Here is a 20,255-nt window from a genome sequence, read left to right on the forward strand (position 1 = left end):
CCTGTCTCCATTTCTCTCTGTCCTATCCAACAACAACAACGACAGCAAAACAGTAATAACAACAACGATGATAAACAACAAGGGCAACAAAAGGGGGAAAAATCCTTTTATGTCAGCTAGTGGGGCTGCAGAGAAAGGCTAGGGAAATAAATATGTGTTTCAGTCTTCTCTCTGTGAAATGCATTTGACATTCCTTTCACTGAGGAAATGTTCCAGTATGTAATTTCCCCTCATTTTCAAAGTAAGAAAGCTACAGCTGTAATTTGGAAGGCATATTAGGGCATTTCTTACTGACAAGGTACTTTTAAACCCATTATTGTACCTATATGGTCCAAATGAAATTGCAGTAGTCTTCGTTAACAAAGATGGAACTGTCTTTTAAATTTGGGGAAAGGAGGTGAACTGTGAAAGCAGCTGAGGGAAATGTGGAGGGAATAAGGTAACTTGTGAGCAGCATGGGGGCGCTGAGACCAGTTCCTGGGGGTGGGGTGGGAGGGGCTTGAACAGAGATGCTGTTTGCCTGTGAACCATCAGGAAAGGCAGGCCTACAACCTGTCTTCCCTGGGCAGACAACCTTACCATGTGTCCTGGAAGTCCCACCTCTCCAAGGCACAACACCCCCCTCCACCCCCGCCCCACTAGGGAGAGAGGCAGGCTGGGTTAAGGATTCACCTGCCAACGCCCATGTTCAGCAGGGAAGCAATTTCAGAAGCCAGACTTCCACCTTCTGCATCCCATAATGACCCTGGGTCCATACTCCCAGAGAGATAAAGAATAGGAAAGCTATCAGGGAAGGGGATAGGATATGAAGTTCTGGGGTTGGGAATTGTGTGGAATTGTACATTTCTTATCCTACGGTCTTGTCACTATTTTTTATTTTATGTTTTTTTTTTTAATGTTAACAATTTGAAGAAAAAAGAAGAGGCATGCCTGGAGGTAGATCCACAATTTTTTGAGAGAGTCTGGCAGACAGCATTAGTTGTCATATCCAGAGGGCAAGGCTGAGACACGGTGTTGTCAAGTGAGATGAAGTAATAGCTCAGAGTCAAGACGGAATCAGTCAAAGGTGACTGAAGAGTCGCCCACCTGACAGATGCCAAATGCATCTTAGTGCTTAGGAGAACATTTGAAAATACTGGTATAGCCAGTGTTGTTACAGTTATGAAGAAATAATCAGTATCATATATTGTTGGAGAGTGCTGGGCTAGCGTGGGGGTTGCCTCTTTCCCGGGCTCATGCTCTCTGGGTTGGAGAGAACTCCACCGGACTCAGCCTGGGCTGCTACTCACTCAGCGACTCACTTAGCGACACAGGAGATAGATGACTCAGGAACTTGTGGCAGCATGGTAATGCAAAAGGGATCTACTGGTCAGAGACAACGCTTTTATAGGATAAAACCGGAAGTGGCAACTTGGAAACAGAAATGGCTAGGAAAGGGGGTGGAGAAAGGCAGAAGCACGCTGGGAAGGTATAAACTTCCTTAGCAACTCTTGCGAGGGTTTTAACTGGTGGGATTAATGTTACCCTTCAGGCAGGGCGGGTCTCAAAGAAGATAGATCAAAGGAATGGAATGGGTGGGGATCTTTCAGGCAAAACAGTGATGATGTAGATAGACCATAGTGTCAGGAATGCAGGGTGGAGCAGGGGGAGCTGGCTTCATGCCAGACAAGTGAGTATATTTATGAGGGGGTTGGGCAGTGATACACCCAGTTAAGTGCACAGAGTACTAAGTGCAAGGACCTGTGCATGGATCTGGGTTCCAGCCCCCGGCTCCCCACCTGCAGGAGGAGGTCACTTCACAAGTGGTGAAGCAAGTCTATAGGTGTCTGTCTTTCTCTCTCCCTTTCTACTTCCCCCTCCTCTCTCAAATCCTCTCTGTCCTATCCGTGAAATGGAAAAAATGGCCACCAGCAGCAGTGGATTTATCCACTGGTTATCACTGCACTGAATCCCAGTGATAACCCTGGAGGCAAAAGAGAGAGAGAGGGAGGGAGAGACAGAGAGAAAGAGAGAGACTATTTACAAATTTCACTGGAGAGTGATTAGTGTTTATAGATTGGGTTATCGGGAAAGTCATGATGCATTTTTGCATAGAAAAAACATAGAAAAATATATCGTGACTTTCCCACCAACCACGCATTAAAAGCAAATGTGGGGGTGTGTGGTAGCACAGTAGGTTAAGTGCACATGGAGCAAAGCGCAAGGACCAGATTAAGGATTCCAACCCCAGGCTCCCCACCTGCAGGGGGGTGGCTTCACATGTGGTGAAGCAGTTCTAGTCTCTTTCTCTCCCCATCTCTGTCTTCCCCTCCTCTCTCAATTTCTCTCTGTCCTATCCAATAGCAATGACAGCAATAACAACAATAATTATAATAATAAACAAGCGCAACAAAAGGGAAAACATAGCCTCCAGGAGTAGTGGATTTGTAGTGCAGGCACCAAGACCCAGCAATAACCCTGGAGGCAAAAAAAAAAAAAATGTGGGATAACTCTTAGACTCTGCAATAGCTGGCCCTGGGATGATGATTCTGTAGGTAAGTCCAAAAAATTAATGTGTAAGGGTGTGTGTTACACCACTGCCCGAAACAGGGAAAGCTGGAAAGAATAGAAATGCATATTGAGAACTTCTTCTTCTAGCGTTTGCCCTTCTTCCGTAGCCAGTCAACAGCGTCAGGTTGAGCCTGATGTCAAGTTTCGAGACTTCCTTTGAATCTGGAGAGGTGGCAGTCGTTGACTATGTGGGTCATAGTCTGTCTGGAGCCGCAGGGACAGTTCGGGTCGTCTCTGTCTCCCCAGAGATGGAACATAGCGGCGCACCGGCCATGGCTTGTTCGATAGCGATTGAGGAGGGCCCGATCATAACGTGCTAGGTCAAAGCCGGGTTGACGCTTGCAGGGGTCTGTGATGAGGTGTTTGTTCTTTACCTCAGCTGACTGCCAACTCTGTTTCCAAGAGACTGGAACAGAGAAGTTCAGTGTAGGCGTAGGGGACCAGATTGGGTGACACGATTACTCTTATTTTTATATATAGTATCTTGGAATTTGTTCATGATATCTTAAACTTACTTTGCCTACCAATACCTATAAAAATTACCCATCTAGTCAGTTACCATATTTTCTAACAAAATTCAAATCATAGCCAGGTTATATTCATGTCATCTCTGTGTCAGGCAAAAATAAATAAAGCCAACGAATATAAACTGACATAGATCATTTAAAATATATTGTTTAATTTTTAAATGTTGTAAAGTAGGCCATATGGCACGGCATCTTTTATGGGTAAAAATTATATAGAAAGACTTTAAGAAATGGCAAAGTGATTTTATCAGGCTAAACTTCCCCCCTGATAAAAATGATGGAATCTGCTTATATGCTGAAGGAGAGGCACCCACAGCAGGAGAGAAAATCCATCCACATTTGACAGGATTTCACTCCTCTGACCAACACATACCTGTTGGACTGAATAGGTAAATAGGAGGGCTGCCAGGGCAGTGGGCAACTGAACGGAGCTGGGAAGTCCAGAAGATCTAGGGGTGCTGAGGGGAGTTCCAGACCTGTATACCTACTCTTCTCAAAACCTCCAGTGACTTCTTTTGTTTTTAATTTTTCATTTGTTTTTTAATTTTTCATTAGTGATTTAATAATGATTAACAAGATTATAAGGTAATGATTATAAGATAATGATTAACAAGATTATAAGATAACAGGGGTATAATTCCATACAGTTCCCACCACCTGAGCCCCGCCACCTGAGTCCCGTCCCTTCCATTAGAAGCTTCCGTATTATTTTTTTAAAGATTTTTCATTATTTTTATTTATTTGATAGAGCCCCCAGCTCCCCGACTACAGAGGGAGTCGCTTCACATGTGGTGAAGCAGGTCTGCAGGTGTCTATCTTTCTCTCCCCCTCTCTGTCTTCCCCTCCTCTCTCCATTTCTCTCTGTCCTATCCAACAACAATGACATCAATGACAATGATAATAATAACCACAACAATGGTAAACAACCAGGGTAACGAAAGGGAAAAAATGGCCTCCAGGAGCAGTGGATTCGTGGTGCAGGCACCGAGCCCAGCAATAACCCTGGAGGCAAAAAAAAAAAGAAGAAGAAAGAAAGAAATCAGAAAATAAAATAAAAACAAAAAAGAAGAAGAAGTTCCAGACTGAACAACAACTTACCAAGTAGAACACATGCTTTGCTTTGCCAGGGACTCAACTCAGGTTGAAGCCCCAGCGTCACACGGCAGGTGCGATAGCAGTGGAGGAAACTCCAATACTGTGGTTTCTCTTTGAATGGGGTGTGTATGTGAATGAAAAAGTGGCCCATGCTCAGGATAGGGGAGAAAGGAAGGAGCGAAGGAAGGAAGGAGTGGGGAGAGAGGAAGAAGGAAGAGAAAGGAAAAGAGAAGGAATAGAAGAAAGGGAGAGAAAGGAGAGAAGAGAGAAGAAGAAAGAAAAGTTCTGAGGACATAGCATATCAACTGTCATGAATACTGCTGTATGTTTCATAAGAAAGTTTATAAATCCGCAGGTTAAGTGCACGTGGCACAAAGCTCAATGGCCAGAGTTAAGATCCCGGTTCGAGCCCCCGGCTCCCCACTGCAGGGGGGGTCGCTTCACAGGCGGTGAAGCAGGTCTGCAGGTGTCTGTCTTTCTCTCCCCCTCTCTCTGTCTTCCCCTCCTCTCTCCATTTCTCTCTGTCCTATCCAACAACAACAACAGCTATAACAACAATAGCAATAAGAACAAGTGCAACAAAAACGGGAAAAATGGCCTCCATGAGCAGAGGATTTGTGGTGCAGGCACCAAGCGCCAGCAATAACCCTGGAGGCAAAAAAAAAAAAAAAAAAGTTTATAAATCCTAGAGTTCTCATGACAAGAAAAAAATTTATCTTTGCATCTCCATGAGGTAATGGTAATCAACTTGCTGTCTTAATGTCACATATATGGCGGTCTAATCATGACCTGTGCTGCATTTTGGATTTATACAGTGCTGCATGGCTACCATATCATATGTCATAATGGAAGTCGAAGAAGATAGTATCAGTTCCCAGAAAAGCAGATTATTTCTCCTCCAAAACATTACACTTAGCTACTTAAAAAATTAAGGTTATAGGGGGCTGGGAGGTAGCACAGCAAGTTAAGTGCACATGTTACGAAGCGCAAGGACCAGCTTAAGGATTCTGGTTCGAGCCCCTGGCCTGCAAAGGTCTGCAGGTGTCTGTCTTTCTCTCCCCCTCTCTGTCTTCCCCTCCTCTCTCGATTTCTCCAAGTCCTATCTAACAGCGACATCAATGACAACAACAACAATAAAGATAAACAAAATGGGCAACAAAATGGGAAAAATGGCGTCCAGGAGCAGCAGTGAATTTGTAGTGCAGGCACTGAACCCTAGCACTAACCCTGGAGGCAAAAAATAAAATAAAATAAAGATCATGTCTTACAGTATTGTTGCTAAAAAAGCAGGAGGAGGAGCTAAAACTGGGATGGGGAGGCCCAGAACGTCTAGTCATTCTCAGCAAGAGCAGGGAGAGCCTGTGCACTTGACCAGCTCAGCCTGCGGAAGCTCTACCCTGGGCTCGTGCCTAAGACAGTAGCAGAACTCCTTCCCTAACTTCCTGGTCCAGGGTTACAGGTTCAGTCTCGGAGAAACAGATACTGCTTGTATGTTCTCTGCTATAAATTCTCTCATCTTCACTGGTTTCCGGAGATTTGCTTTTGTTAGAACCCAACTGGGTGGTATAGCTCACCTTCTGAAGGACAGGCACCTCACTCCTCGACTTGCTCACGCAGAGGTGAACACCAGACTGAACATTCAGCGATTTCTTTTTTGAAACATGGCAGAAGGAACTACCCACAGGGGTCAATTCCAAATTCCAAGGAAGTATATACACCACTCACGTTGTAATTATTATTGTTGTTGTTATTAATGTTGTTGTTGTTGGATAGGACACAGAGAGATGGAGAGAGGAGGGGAAGACGGAGAGGGGGAGAGAAAGACAGACACCTGCAGGCCTGCTTCACCGCTTGTGAAGCGACTCCCCTACAGGTGGGGAGCCGGGGGCTTGAACTGGGATTTTTAATGCTGGTCCTTGTGCTTTGCGCCACCTGCGCTTAACCCACTGTGCTACCGCCTGACTCCCGAAGATTGTCATTTTAAACCAATAGGTTCATGGCCATTTTCTGATACCCCTGTGATCACACAGCAGCGAGAAAGTAAATCAGCACAGGCTTGTCTTAACAGAGCTCGAGCCAGCTCTGCAAGAAGCAATTTAAAAAGGGCCCAGGAAACGATTTTTTGGACGGCAACACTATTTCTGTGGCTGGTTTCTCTGAATAGAGAAGAAGGGAGGGAGGGGTTGTGGGTGTTAGATGTCAGTCTTTTAGAGATGTGTCCTGTTTTATGAGTTCTGTAGCACTCAAAAAAAAGTTATTTGCTGATTCTAAGAAAAAGCATTTCTATTTTTTGTTTTTTTATCTAAATCTTAGAATCATTTAGAAACTGGGAGGGAATGAAGATTTTGAAAAGAATTTGCTTCCTCAAACAAAAGGAGTATTTCACCGTCTACATATACAGACACTGACATGCACAGAAGACTAGTCTCATGGGACCACAATTTGGTTTAAGTGTGATTTAAGTAAAGAGGTCTTATACCATATACAATTTGTTTTATATAAAGTTGCCTTTAATACTCACTCTCAGAAATTAATAAATAGAAGTATGTATACCCCAATAAATAGCCAACCGGGAGTGGATCCTACACTATAGAAACACTCTACCCTTCACTCAAGAAGTGTGTTTCACAAGTAGAACCTGAACTGGAGTTGGTGTATTGCAGCAAAGTAAAAGACTCTGGGGTGGGTGGAAGGGAGAATACAGGTCCAAAAAGGATGACAGAGGACCTAGTGGGGATTGTAGTTTTATGTGGAAAACAGAAATGTACAAACTATTGTATTCACTGCCGACTGTAAAACATTAATCCCCCAAGAAATTTTTTAAAAAGTGTACTTCAAAGCTACATGCGTACATAGTATTTATATACAAGTGTATACCAGAGTGTATAAGTCCACCTTAATCTACTTATCAAGGTTGATTGTTTAAAGAACTACTTTCTTAATACACCACCAATAGGCTTATTAACCTCTCCCTCTTGATAACTCTCCATTTTTCTTCTTAATTGTCCTCAAAATAAATTTGACCTTTTTCTGAGTTAAAAAGATTTCTGAATTAAAAAAAACCCAGATGCCTGACTTTTCATTATCCACATATAAACCAGGCAATTAACATCTGAAGATTGCTTTGCCTTCAAAGGAAGGAAGAGACAGGAAAATGAAAGTAGATTTCCTGGGGCCTTTGACTCAATGTTCACTTAATTCTGAGAATCTAGATTTAGGAGACAAAAAATGCCGACTAGCTTTTGTGGTTTCCCCTCTGTTCTTGGCTTCTTAAAGGTCCACTCAGTCTTGAGAGTTGGTGTCTGCCCACTCAAGAGGCTGTGTAACTGGATAAAAATATACCCAATGTGGCAACAGTATGAGAATTGCAATTAATACATAGTTGGTGACAAAACAGAGCTTAGCTAAGTGTCATTTGATAAGCATTAAGTTTAATTTTGTTAGACATAAAGACAAAGATGAGACTCCCTCTATGGTAAAAGGATTCACTCTATGAAAGTAAAATCTTGAGGGGAAAGTTTTGAGACAAAATAGAAACTCCTCTTTTGGTTACTACCAGGCCACCCCATCACCAGAGTTCCTAGTCAGGGAGTCCTGGGATTCCCACACAAGCATGATGGGCCTCTAACAGATCCCTCTCTCCACTGTCACTGCTCATCTCCATCAGGGACAACATAACGGACCCCTTTGTGGGCCCCTATAGGACCTTGCCTCAATGGGGATCTACAAGGGTTAAGGATAGCACCATTTTCCAAAGGGAGGGTGAGCAACATACACTACCACTCAAGGAAGATGGGTCCTGAAATGAGTGCAGCCTAGAATGTTCCTAGTCATGCCCACAGAATGTGAGCTCAGACCTACAGGGATGCAGAGGTCACACAGGCTCCTGTGCTGAGTATGGGCCCCAGATCAAATTGATGTTTGTAGATACTTTTCCCATATTTGGAAGCTACTCTCTTCCCTGATCCAGCTTTTTAGTTCTATTTCCTCTAGGGAAAGAGAAAGACAGACTGGGGGGTATGGATCGCTCTGCCAATACCTATGTTAGTCAGCAGAGAAGCAAGTCCTTCCACCTTCTGCTCCCCATAATGACCCTGGGTCCATACACCCAAAGAGATAAAGAACAGGAAAGCTCCCAATGGAGGGGACGGGATATGGTGCTCTGGTGGTGGGAACTGTGGAATTGTAGCCCTCCTATCCTATGGTCTTGTCAATATTTCCATTTTATAAATAAATCAATTAAAAAAGGAACCCGTTTAAGTTCAAGTGGTTTCTAAAACCTGTCTTTTATTTTCATACAAAGCCTTACTCAGTGATCACTGTTAAATCTAGGGAAGAGTGCCCGGATAGCCTGAGGGTACTTCTTCCCGAGCTAGTGCTCTCTGGCTTGGAGAGAACTCAACTGGAGCCGATCTAGGCTGCTGCGTGGGAGAGGGATCAGGAACTCGTGCCGCACTAACTTCCGCAGGAGATACACTCTGGAACTCTCGGAGCCGGAAAGCAATTTCCAAGTGTCTTTAATCAGAAGAGCAGCTGTTTTTATACTCTCCAAGTAGGGTGGAAACAGGATGTGATATAGAGAGGGTGGAGAGAAAAGTGACTGGTGAAAATCAGAGTGTGACAAGGAGGGGGCAGAACAGGCGAGAATCCTATCACTGAACCACCAATGCCCTGGAGGGAGTGCTTTATGTAAATGTAAAAGTGATTTATGTAAATAGACCAAAGCTTTGAATGGGATCAGTAAATCCCTATATAGGCATATGGTTAAGCAGAAGCCAGGGGGAGGTGGCATACTACCCAACAGAAGAGTACCACACACGGCATCTACTGAAAACGAAGATCTCCAACGCGACACTTTTGACATTTCAAATGACTCCTGTTCAGTCTAAATAAAGAAGCAAATTCTACCATTTGCAACAACACGGCAAGACACTACACGGAAGGTACTGCCTGCAAGAAATAAGCGGGACACAGAAGGCTAACTACAGAATGATTCCACCGACATCAGTTCTCTTCGATGATCAGGCTCATAGGAGCAGAGAATGCAATGGCGAATGCCGAGTGCTGGGAAGATGCAAAACACAGAATCTGTCCACTGAGTAGGAAGTTCCAGCCATGTTAGATGAGTAAACTCTAGAGATGGCTTGCACATCTGAGTGCCCACAGTTGACAATCCAGTCCTGTGCACTTCAACTTCACTAAGAGGGTAGGTCTCAGGGGTCGAGCGGTAGCACAACGGGTTAAATCCACGTGGCGCAAAGAGCAGGGACCGGCAGAAGGATCCCGGTTTGAGCCCCCGGCTCCCCACCTGCAGGGGAGTCGCTTCACAGGCGGTGAAGCAGGTCTGCAGGTGTCTGTCTTTCTCTCCCCGTCTCTGTCTTCCCCTCCATTTCTCTCTGTCCTATCCACCAACGAACGACATCAGCAACAACAATAATAACCACGACAAGGCTACAAAAATAAGGGCAACAAAAAGGGGGAAAATGGCCTCCAGGAGCAGTGGATTCATGGTGCAGGCACTGAACCCCAGCAATAATCCTGGAGGCAAAAAACCAAAGAGGGTGGGTCTCAAGTATTTGTTATAAACTCTCGCAAAGCCCATCCGACACACTGGTAACAAAAAGTCTAAGAACACAAGGAAACTTTGAGATGTCGGTGTTCAGATGTGTGTTGTCTTAGATGCGTGTATATGTGCAGACTCATCAAAATGTCTGCCTATGCATTTGCAAAATGGACATATTCACCTTGTGCAAGTCTTTGTGTATAAGCTATATCAATATCTTAAAGTATTAAGAACAGCTTTTGGAGGGTCTGTGTGGTGGTTCAGCAGTTGTGTGCGGGTCTTGAATGTGTCAAGTCCTGACAGGATATAAAACTGTGGAGGAGTAATGTGCATTTTCTCTCCCTCCCTCACTCCCTCTCTCTTTCAGTACATATAGTTTAAACAGATACTTGAGTGAAAGGAAAAATAAATAAAATATTAGGTGAGACTGTAAGTGAAATATGAAATGAAGTTTCTTTTTCAAAAAGCCTTCATATGAAATCCTAGTATATGTCAGTACCTCTGTAAGGCACTGGCAACTCAAAGACAAAGTTTACCTAATCTCTTACCTGAGGCTCACTGGAGAGGCTCACAGAAGGACAATGAACTATTATGAGTGCAGCTGCCAGGCCTTTTTATTATTATTATTCATTGCATTTTATTTATTTATTTATTTAAAAAAGGAGACATTGACAAAACCATAGGATAAGAGGGGTACAAGTCCACACAATTCCCACCACCAGAACTCCATATCCCCTCCCCTCCCCTGATAGCTTTCCTATTCTTTATCCCTCTGGGAGTATGGACCCAAGGTCATTGTGGGATGCAGAAGGTGGAAGGTCTGCCTTCTGTAATTGCTTCCCCGCTGACCATGGGCATTGACAGGTGGATCCATACTCCCAACCTGTCTCTCTCTTTCCCTAGTCGGGTGGGGCTTTGGGGAGATCTGGAGAATCCCTGTGGTGAGGCAGTCTTGACTCCTTCCTAAGATTTACCTTTCTTCCTGGCCTTCTGTTCCCTCCCCCATGCCCTGCTGCACTCATTATGGTTCATTGTCCTTCCGTAAGCTTCTTGAGTGGTGAAGCAGGGCTGCAGGTGTCTCTCTTTTCCCCCCTCTCTGCCTCCCCTTCCCCTCTCAATTCCTCACTGTCCTTTCAAATGAAATAAATAAATACGATGTGTTTTTAAAAATAAAAAGGAAGGGGGGTCGGGTGGTGGAGTACCTGGTTGAGCGCCCATGTTGCAATGCGCAAGGACCCAGGTTCGAGCCCCCGGTCCCCACCTGCAGGGGAAAGCTTTGCGAGTGGTAAAGCAGGGTTGTAGGTGTCTTTCTGTCTCTTTCCCTCTCTGTCTCTCCCTTCTGCTCAATTTCTGATCATCTCTATCCAATAAATAAATAAAGATAATTAAAAAATTTAAAAAAGAAAATCACTTTAAAAAATAAATAAAAAGGAAGGAAGGGAGGAACAGAGGGTATACATCAAATAAAGTACTGCTTTTTTCTTAACTGAGCCTCCATCTAGTAACTCCCACTAACGCTCTTAACTGAAGATGAATAAACACACATGTCCTAGGCGTTGACGTATAAACAAAGCCTCTGAGTCTTTTCTGAAACGAAATCTTGGGATGCCAGTTACTCTCTAAAAGATGTGCAGAAGAGAGATGGCAAAATGGCAAAGGGGGCCAGGCAGTGGCGCACCTGGTTGAGCACTCACATCACTGTGCGAGGACCCGGGTTCAAGCCCCTGGTCCCCACCTGCAGGGGGAAAGCTTCACAAGTGGTGAAACAGGGTTGCAGGCGTCTCTCTGTCTCTCTTTCTATTAGTCTCTATCTCCCCTCCCCTCTCAATATCTCTCTGTCCCTATCCAATAATAAATAAATAAATACAATTTTTTTTTTAAAAATCTACAAAAATGACAAAGACAAGATAACTCCTAATTTGACTTTTCTCTCTAAGCAACTGCACAGAGGAAGTAGAGAGGAAGACAGACAGACAGAGAGATGAGTTCACTTTGCCCCTAAAGGCACGTAGCAGACAAGAAAGAGAATCTTTCCCAGAGAATAGCAGTTCTGCCATGAACCGCAAGGTTCTGTCTGCCATGCTCTAATCATGGAAATCAACAACTTTTCTTCCTGTGGGATGGGAGCAAGACAATTAGGAAGATGCAAAGTCCTCTGCATTAGTGTAGTTTTTTTTGCCTCCAGGGTTATTGCTGGGGCTCAGTGCCTGCACCATGAATCCACTGCCCTTTGTTGCCCTTGTTGTTTTATTGTTGTAGTTATTATTGATGTTGTTGTTGTTGGATAGGACAGAGAGAAATGGAGAGAGGAGGGGAAGACAGAGAGGGGGAGAGAAAGACACCTGCAGACCTGCTCCACCGCCTGTGAAGCGACTCCCTTGCAGGTGGGGAGCCGGGGGCTAGAACCGGGATCCTTATGGCGGGTACTTGCGCTTTATGCCACCTGCGCTTAACCCACTGCACTACCGCCCAACCCCCTAGTGTAGCTATTTAAGATCACATATAAGGGACTAGGAGACTCGGGAGATAGTGTAATGGTTATGCAATGGACTCTGATGCCTGAGGTTCTAAGCTCCCAGGTTCAGTCCCCAGAGCCACTATAAGCCAGATCTGAGCGGTGCTCTGGTAAAGTAAATCATACCTAGCGCCATGTGCTGAGGTACTCTGGTTTTCTTAGTCTCTGTCATGTGTACTTGATGTAAACATGCTATGAATAAATTTATCTGGGAGTCGGCGGTAGCGCAGCGGGTTAAGCGCACGTGGCGCAAAGCACAAGGACCGGCACAAGGATCTCGGTTCGAGCCCCAGGCTCCCCACCTGCAGGGGAGTCGCTTCACAGGCGGTGAAGCAGGTCTGCAGGTGTCTGTCTTTCTGTCCCCATCTGTCTTCCCCTCCTCTCTCCATTTCTCTCTGTCCTATCCAACAACAATGACATCAATAATAACTACAACAATAAAACAACAAGGGCAATAAAAGGGAATAAATATTTTTTAAACAATTTATCTTTGTTTATTTTCTCTGTTAAAAAATGAATAGAGGTGACCCATAGTGGTCACATCTGGTAAAAGGTACCATAATTGATGTTGAATTCTACATATCTAAATTATTAGTTAATTAATTTCTCCAGGGCACTGCTCAGCTTTGGCTGGGGATTGAAGCTGGAACTTTGGAGCCTCAAGCATGTTCTCTCCGTATCACCTTTATATTATCTCCCCCACACACTGTTGAACACTAATTTATGCGTTTCTTAGTTTGTTTTTACATTTCCTCTGTGTCACAGGCACTTGGATATACATTAAATAATTTTAAAATGCACACTTGGGACAAAGAAACATGAAGCAGAACTTGAATCATTTATTGCTACCTATTTTTTGTAGAGATAAAGAAACTGATTTCTCAGAGTTAATGGTTCAGGATGGATTCTAGGGGATTTTTTTTTTTTTTTTTTTTTTTTTGCCTTTCTGCCCCAGTCTGGTATGAAAGTCTGCGGGACTAAGCAAAGGTAAGGAATTCTTATAATTAGAGCACTAGATTCCTGTTATTAAATTAGAAGTCAGTATTCATAAGATGTCCGACTGTCAAGACAACCATCTTGGTCATATTATTCTGCCTGTTGAGTTTTTTTTTTTTTTTTTTTGAACCTCCTTCCTTTTTAAAAAATGATCTTTACTTGTAAGGACCCACTTTCACATCTTTTCTAAGCTACACGTACCCTTATCACAACTTAGGGTGTCAGGGGCCAGGCTGTAGTTCTCTCTCTCTCCCTCTGTATGTGTATTTCTTTCATTAAAATAAATATTTATTTAAAAGAGAGAGAGAGAGAGAATGGAACTTGAGAGCTGGGTTAGAGTAGAGAGTGGTTCACAAACTATATCTATATATATATACATATATATATATAATTAACTGTTAATCTGTTTACCAGTCAATAACAAATATATTAATAGCGCAGAATCCTGTATCACCTTCAGGCTCCTGTCAGTCTGAGCTCACAGTCCATCGTCTGGGAACATTCTAAGCAGCAATCATTTCAAGACCTGTCTTCCTAGAGTGGCAGAGTAGGATGACCCAGCCTCCCTACAGAGAGTGGGGCAGTCCTTACCAATGCTAGCTTATAGCAACGGGAAGGTCCTAGATAGGCCCACAAAAGGACTAATAAGCTAATTCCTAATGTAAATGGCCAGTGATGACAAAGAGTCGGATCCCTCTGACGTACGTCTAGGTTCATAGTATCTATGGAAGAAACACAAGGACTCCATGACTGGGACCTTACGTGACTGGCTGCTGCCTTCTAGAATTGCATCCCCCTCCATAATGATTTTAACAGTAGTGGCACAGTTCAATTCTGGACCTAAAATCCAAATAGGGAGAAAGATTGTTGACTCAGTTTCCTATGAAAATAAGGTTTTCTCCTCCCCGTGACCACAAGAATAAGGAGGGTATATTAATATGCTTTGAAAGGAAGAAAGAAAACTACCCTTTCTTTTAACAGAACTCTTCAAATCTCCAGTTCTTTCAGTAAGTATACATTGAAAGTGATTGCCAACTACTCTTGTCAACATTGCAGGTTTATTGAAAGGAGGAAATCATCTCAGTCCACAGATATTCTACAGGGATAATTGCATGGTCATGGATACAATTCACAGCAGAACTGATGGGGAAAGATATTTAACATTTCTGCAGTGCCGCCCACACTCAAGGCTGAGTGAGAGTCAAGTGTGAGGCTAGTGTCAGTCAGCCACATTTTGCAGAGAGCTGAGGTTAGGTAGTAGGATCAAGGCCATAAGTTTATAACAGGTCTAGTTCACATTTGAATCCAGGTCTCTGCATTTTTGTAGTCTCATCAGGGAAGGTTCAATACATTTGGAACTGTTCATTTACTTATGTTGAGCAGAAAAAAAAAAGCAGGTAAAAACAGTGGTTTCAAATTAAAACTGTGAGTCTTATTCTTCTACTCTTTGGCACAGATACAGTTTTAATGATAGCTGTTTTTCAGACTGTCATCAGGGCAGATTTTAACACTGACATCAACACAGAAAGTCACAATAAAATAAGAGAATCCAATGCAAGGACTTGAGGCCATGACAGCCAAGAAAAAAAAAATGAAGTAAAACTCAGAAGGTTCTCAAATGCATAGAAAAGAGACTTGTGGGAGTCAGGCTGTAGCACAGTGGGTTAAGTGCAGGTGGCGCAAAGCACAAGGACTGGCATAAGGATCCCGGTTCGAGCCCCAGCTCCCCACCTGCAGGGGAGTCACTTCACAGGAGGTGAAGCAGGTCTGCAGGTGTCTATCTTTCTCTCTCCTCCTCTCTGTCTTCCCCTCCTCTCTCCATTTCTCTCTGTCCTATCCAACAACAACAACAATAATAACTACAACAGTAAAAACAACAAGGGCAACAAAAGGGAATAAATATTAAAAAAAAAAGAAAAGAGATTTGTTTCACAACCTCTACCAACAAATTCCAAAATATGTAGACTTGTAGGAAACGGAGAAGTGAACAAACTGCCAAGGCACTAACAGACAGTTCTTGGTATTGTTTAACCACAGTCAACTGTAGTTACTCGAGTGAGAGATGGCGGTGGCTTGGTCCAGGATTACACCCTCAGAACTGGAAAGAAGTAGGCAGATCTGAGGGATTCAAATCAACAGGACTTTGACATTGATCAAACATGTGGGATGAGGAAAGGAATCCAGCAAGGGTGACTCCCAGGTTGCCGAGATGTAGGGATGGGGAAGCCAGCTTCTGACTTGGGAACACGCTTGCAGGAGAAGGCTTCAGAAAGCTATTGGCAAGTTCCATTTGGGGACTGAGAGCCTGGGCATCCAGGTGAATTCAGGCACAGCTGCAAGACGCAGACTGAGAACCATGGACTAGAATGTCAGAAGAGAGCTGAGCAGGTTTGGAGTTGGGAGTCATTGGCCAGTAGATAGCCACTGTAGACAATGGGAATACAGAAATAGGAAAGAAAAGGTTTTTGAGTCAAACTTACCTGGATTTGAGTCTTGCCACATTACTTTAAATTGTGCAATTTTTGGACACTTGTTTTTTCTTTTAATTTTTGGACACTTGTTTTTTCTTTTAAGTTTTCCAAGACTTAGATTCACTATCTATAAAATTGGGGCATGGTGAGTGCAGAAACAGTGAGGGTTAAGAGAACAAGTGCATTCAGACTATTGAGCTCTGTACTCCGCACTTAGGATATTCTTACTAAACAAGAATTACTTTTGTTGTCATTTATTGTTTAACATTTAGAGGTTTTTTAAATTAAGGAATTTTAATTATCTTTATTTATTTATTGGATAGAGACAGTTAGAAATCAAGAGGGAAGGGGGTGATAGGGAGAGAGACAGAGACACCTGCAGCCTTGCTTCCCTACTTCCAAAGTTTTCCCCGTTCAGGTGGGGACTGGGGGCTCGAACCCAGGTCCTTGTGCATTATAACATATGCACTGAAATGTGTGCCACCATCCGGTCCCAACATTTAGAGTTTTCAAATCAAGCTGGAAATTTGGACTTTTTTTTTTTTTAAGACAGGCTAGCATTTTAGTTTTCTTCTCTTCCCTCTTTCCCTCCCTTCCAATTTTCCAATGTCAGTAAATGATTAGGAAACAACAACTTGGGGCCGGGTTGTAGCACACCGGGTTAAGTGCACATGGTATGAAGCACAAGGACCCACGCAAGAATCCTGGTTCAAGCTCCCAGCTCCCTGCCTGCCCAAGGGGTGGGGGTGGAGGGTGTCACTTCACAAGCGGTGAAGCAGGTCTGCAGGTGTCTGTCTTTCTATCCCCTTCTATGTCTTCCCCTCCTCTCTCCATTTCTCTCTGTCCTATCCAACAATAACGACATCTATAACAACAATAATAACTACAACAACTATAATGACAAGGGCAACAAAAGGGAAAATAAATAAATATTTAAAGACAAAAAATAAAGACTGAGGAAATATTACACTGAAACAGTCACGATCTCAAAAGGTGTTCCTTTAAATTTTGTGCCCAAGGGAGTGCCTCACTGACAACATCCTAGTTCTCACCCTGCATCTCTGGACACCAGCCTTGGGACAAAGTGTAGTTCATGCAGCAAGCTGCTTGTCTATCTGTCAGGGGCCAGTGCTCAGCTTTCCTATGGCCACTGCTAGGAGGCCCCCTGCCCCCAGAGCAGGTGGGTGCTGACAGCTAGACGCTGATGGGGATTGTAGATGGTCTCTCTTTCTTGAAGAAAACAGAAATTTCATTTCATAGAAACGTTTGGATCATTTCACTATTGCTTCCTACAGGAAAATTGGACAAAAGCCCATGGAAAGCAAGTTTGTCTTTTCTCACCTGAGGTATCTATTTTATTTATTTATTTGCCACCTTTACTCTTTAAGGAACAAACAAAGGGCTAGAAAAAAACTCTCCCAGTTTGCCTCCTACCATGTTGGAGGACCTGAATGCCAGGCCTGGCATCACCATAACTCCCCAGGAGAAGCTTCACAGTTGGTGGAAAGCCTTATGTGCCTCTTCTCCTCACTGCTTCCTCTTCCTAGCCAAAGTAAAACATTGAGGAGTGGGGAGTAGCTTACCTGATTGAGCACACATACACTACTGTATACAAGGTCCTGGGTTCAAATCCTTAGTCCCCACCTGCAGGGAGAAGCTCCAGGAGCCTTAGAGCACTGCTACAGGTGTCTCTCCTCTCTGTCTCTTTCTCTATCTCTCTCTCTATATATATAAAAGTTTACAGAATGGTAGATCTGTGCAGGCACTGAAGCCCTGTTGGGACCATGTGTAAGCCTGATAGAGCTTAGGGAGAACCACCCCCATCTTTGGATGGACGTCTGAGAAGATAACCTCTTGGAAAGTCTCTCTCAACCGAGGTGAGCATAAGGGGGGAAACTCAGACTTGGTTCTTTCCTTCTCAACTCTCAGGCCCACAGAAACCCCAGTACTTCCCTCCATTAACTGCAGGCCACATGGACGCAGATTCACTTATTCAAAGTCACCTTCTGATCACAGAAGAACACACCTTATCACACACTTCATCACACACCTCAGAGCCCAGACAAAAGAAATTCCAAACTATATGGCCTTTTGATATCCATCTTCTCTCTGTCTCACCCTACGGGTTTAACCCCTATGCTTCTCTCAAATACCTTTGGATAATTAAGTTGCTTGTGTCATGGAGAATAACTGTCTTGTATCTCATCAATTCCTGTCATACCAGCCCCCTACCTTAGGGGCATGCCGACCATTAAGAAACCTGTAATTTCTGACATATTTCAACAACAATTAACTTCACTGCTTTTCTATTTAACTCATGTCCACTTTGCTAATAAACGGATTCTATGGATTCTAGGCACGCTAAGAGTCCCCTGGTGTCTTTTACTTCGTGTCACCCCTGTCATGAGCGAGAAAGAACCAGTCCATTACCTTTCCCCTGGAGACCACCCCAACCGGAGAGAGAGAGATACCGAAAAAGCCCAGTGATTGAATTCATGGCACAATCTGAAGAACCTGATTCACAGAGTCCAAGGACAAAACTTTCCTACTGCCCTTCTCTCACCCTGTCTCCCCTTCCTGCTTCTGTTCACCTGTCACCTTTTGGCAGTTTCAGCTCACTCTCTACAGAGAAGTAAAATTCCAGTGGCTGTCCTCCCCCACCAAGATAAGATGTGCAGTGTCTCTTCCCCTGGTCCTTGGCATTGGACTGACGCTTCTGTCGGACTTGCTGGTGGGGCACTTGGACACCCCCTTTATACTGCTGGACTTCTCGAGGACTGACTGTAGCAGTCCATGGACTTCGCAGCCAGCTGTCTCGGGACCCTGCAAGGGCAGATCACCCCTCTCACCCCTTGGCCTATCAGGTCCCCACTCCTCCACCTATCAGGCAGTGAGTGCCCCCTTCCACACATCAGGCAGCCCCTCTCCGCCTACCAGGCCTCGCCTCAGCCTCACATTGGCCCTTGCTAGTCTTACTTATCGCTCGCTCCCTGTCTTATTCCAGTTCTTATAAAAACGCCTGCACAATAAAAAGAAGGAGGAGGAGGAGGAGGAGGAGGAGGAGGAGGAGGAGGAGGAGGAGAAGAAGAAGAAGAAGAAGAAGAAGAAGAAGAAGAAGAAGAAGAAGAGGAAGAAGAAGAAGAAGAAGGGGAAGAAGAGTTCATGGCAAAACAAAACCAATCCAACATTGACCCTGGGAGAAATGGAATGTCACATGAATGAGGAGGCCCCAGTGCCAGGAAGAAAGAAAAGAAATCTATCCAAGAAGAGAGACACATCCTCCAGGCAAACGGGCTTTGTCCAGGCATTGTTTTCTTTTATTCTTTTGTATTTGTGCATCTCTCTCTTGGTCTTCAGTAAGGGAAACGCAGAGGTTGACTTCTAGGTCTCAGCTGTGACTCACAGCCCTCACCCACACCCCCCCCCCAAGCTTACAAACAGTCCCCCCTCTTTGTTCCTTTGCGAAAGACATGGTGATTTGTTTCAGGGGGCTGTCCAGCCAATTGAGGAGAAAACTATTTTCCCTTGAGACTTCTCTGAAATCCCAGTCCTCTGTCTGGAACTGCCTGTGGGGTTCAGCCCAGGACTTCCAGGGCAGCATAAGGCTCAGGTTGACCAGGGTGTATGTCGGGTGAGCCACCATGGGCACTGTCCCCATCTGGGGAAGAGAATGTTCACACACTTCACTCAGGGGCATAATCCCACCTTACCCCTTGAGCATTTGTTGGGAACTCAGGAAAATCAGTAGGCCTCAGGATAAGCTCAAGATTGATTGATTGATTGATTGATTGATTGCTTTGTTTATTTTCTTACTTATGTATTTGTGGAGTCAGACCCTCAAGTATGCATGATTTCACTGCTCCAGACCACTTTTTTTTTTCTTTTTCCTTCAGAAAATGAGATACAAAGAAAGACAGAGCCTGGACAAGGAATGACATCACAGCCAGTGCCATCTCCCATCTGATGCTGGCACTCCAACCTGGTCCACATGCAGAGCAAAGTGTATACGCCCTACCCAGCCCTCAAGTATTTTCAACAGAGAAAAAGAGATCCACCAACAGACTAAGTGTGTGTGCACCTGGATTCATATTAAGAGGCAAAACATCACCCACACACTTAAACAAAGTGCATGTTCATGCTACGGAGGAGGAGGGAGATTCAAAAAGGTGGCTCTGCCTGGCATACAGGACAGCAAGCCAAAGAAATGAAGCAATGGGAGCGGGTTAAGTGCAGGTGACACAAAGAGCAAGGACTGGCATTAAGTATCCAGGTTCGAGCCACCGGTTCCCCACCTGCAGGGGAGTCGCTTCACAGGCGGTGAAGCAGGTCTGCAGGTGTGTTTCTTTCTCTCCCCCTCTCTGTCTTCCCCTCCTCTCTCCATTTCTCTCTGTCCTATCCAACAATGACGACAACAATAATAACTATAACAAAAAAAAAAAAACCAAGGACAACAAAAGGGAAGAAAGAAAGAAGGAAAGAAAGAGAGAGAGAAAGAAAGCAGTTAATTATGGGCCTCACTGAAGTCATGTCCTCCAAAG

General features: G+C 44.2%; 1 protein-coding gene across 1 annotated transcript in view; it reads left to right on the forward strand.

The window, feature by feature from the left end:
• Positions 1-19,947, forward strand: part of CRADD (CASP2 and RIPK1 domain containing adaptor with death domain) — a 251,414-nt gene extending 231,467 nt beyond the window's left edge. Inside the window, exon 4 of the transcript XR_009550877.1 lies at positions 19,611-19,947. The gene's annotated coding sequence lies outside the window, so the exon portion shown is untranslated. The remainder of the gene's footprint in view (positions 1-19,610) is intronic.
• Positions 19,948-20,255: the final 308 nt, after the last annotated feature.

This window comes from Erinaceus europaeus, chromosome 7, assembly GCF_950295315.1.
Source record: "Erinaceus europaeus chromosome 7, mEriEur2.1, whole genome shotgun sequence".
Lineage (NCBI taxonomy): Eukaryota > Metazoa > Chordata > Mammalia > Eulipotyphla > Erinaceidae > Erinaceus > Erinaceus europaeus.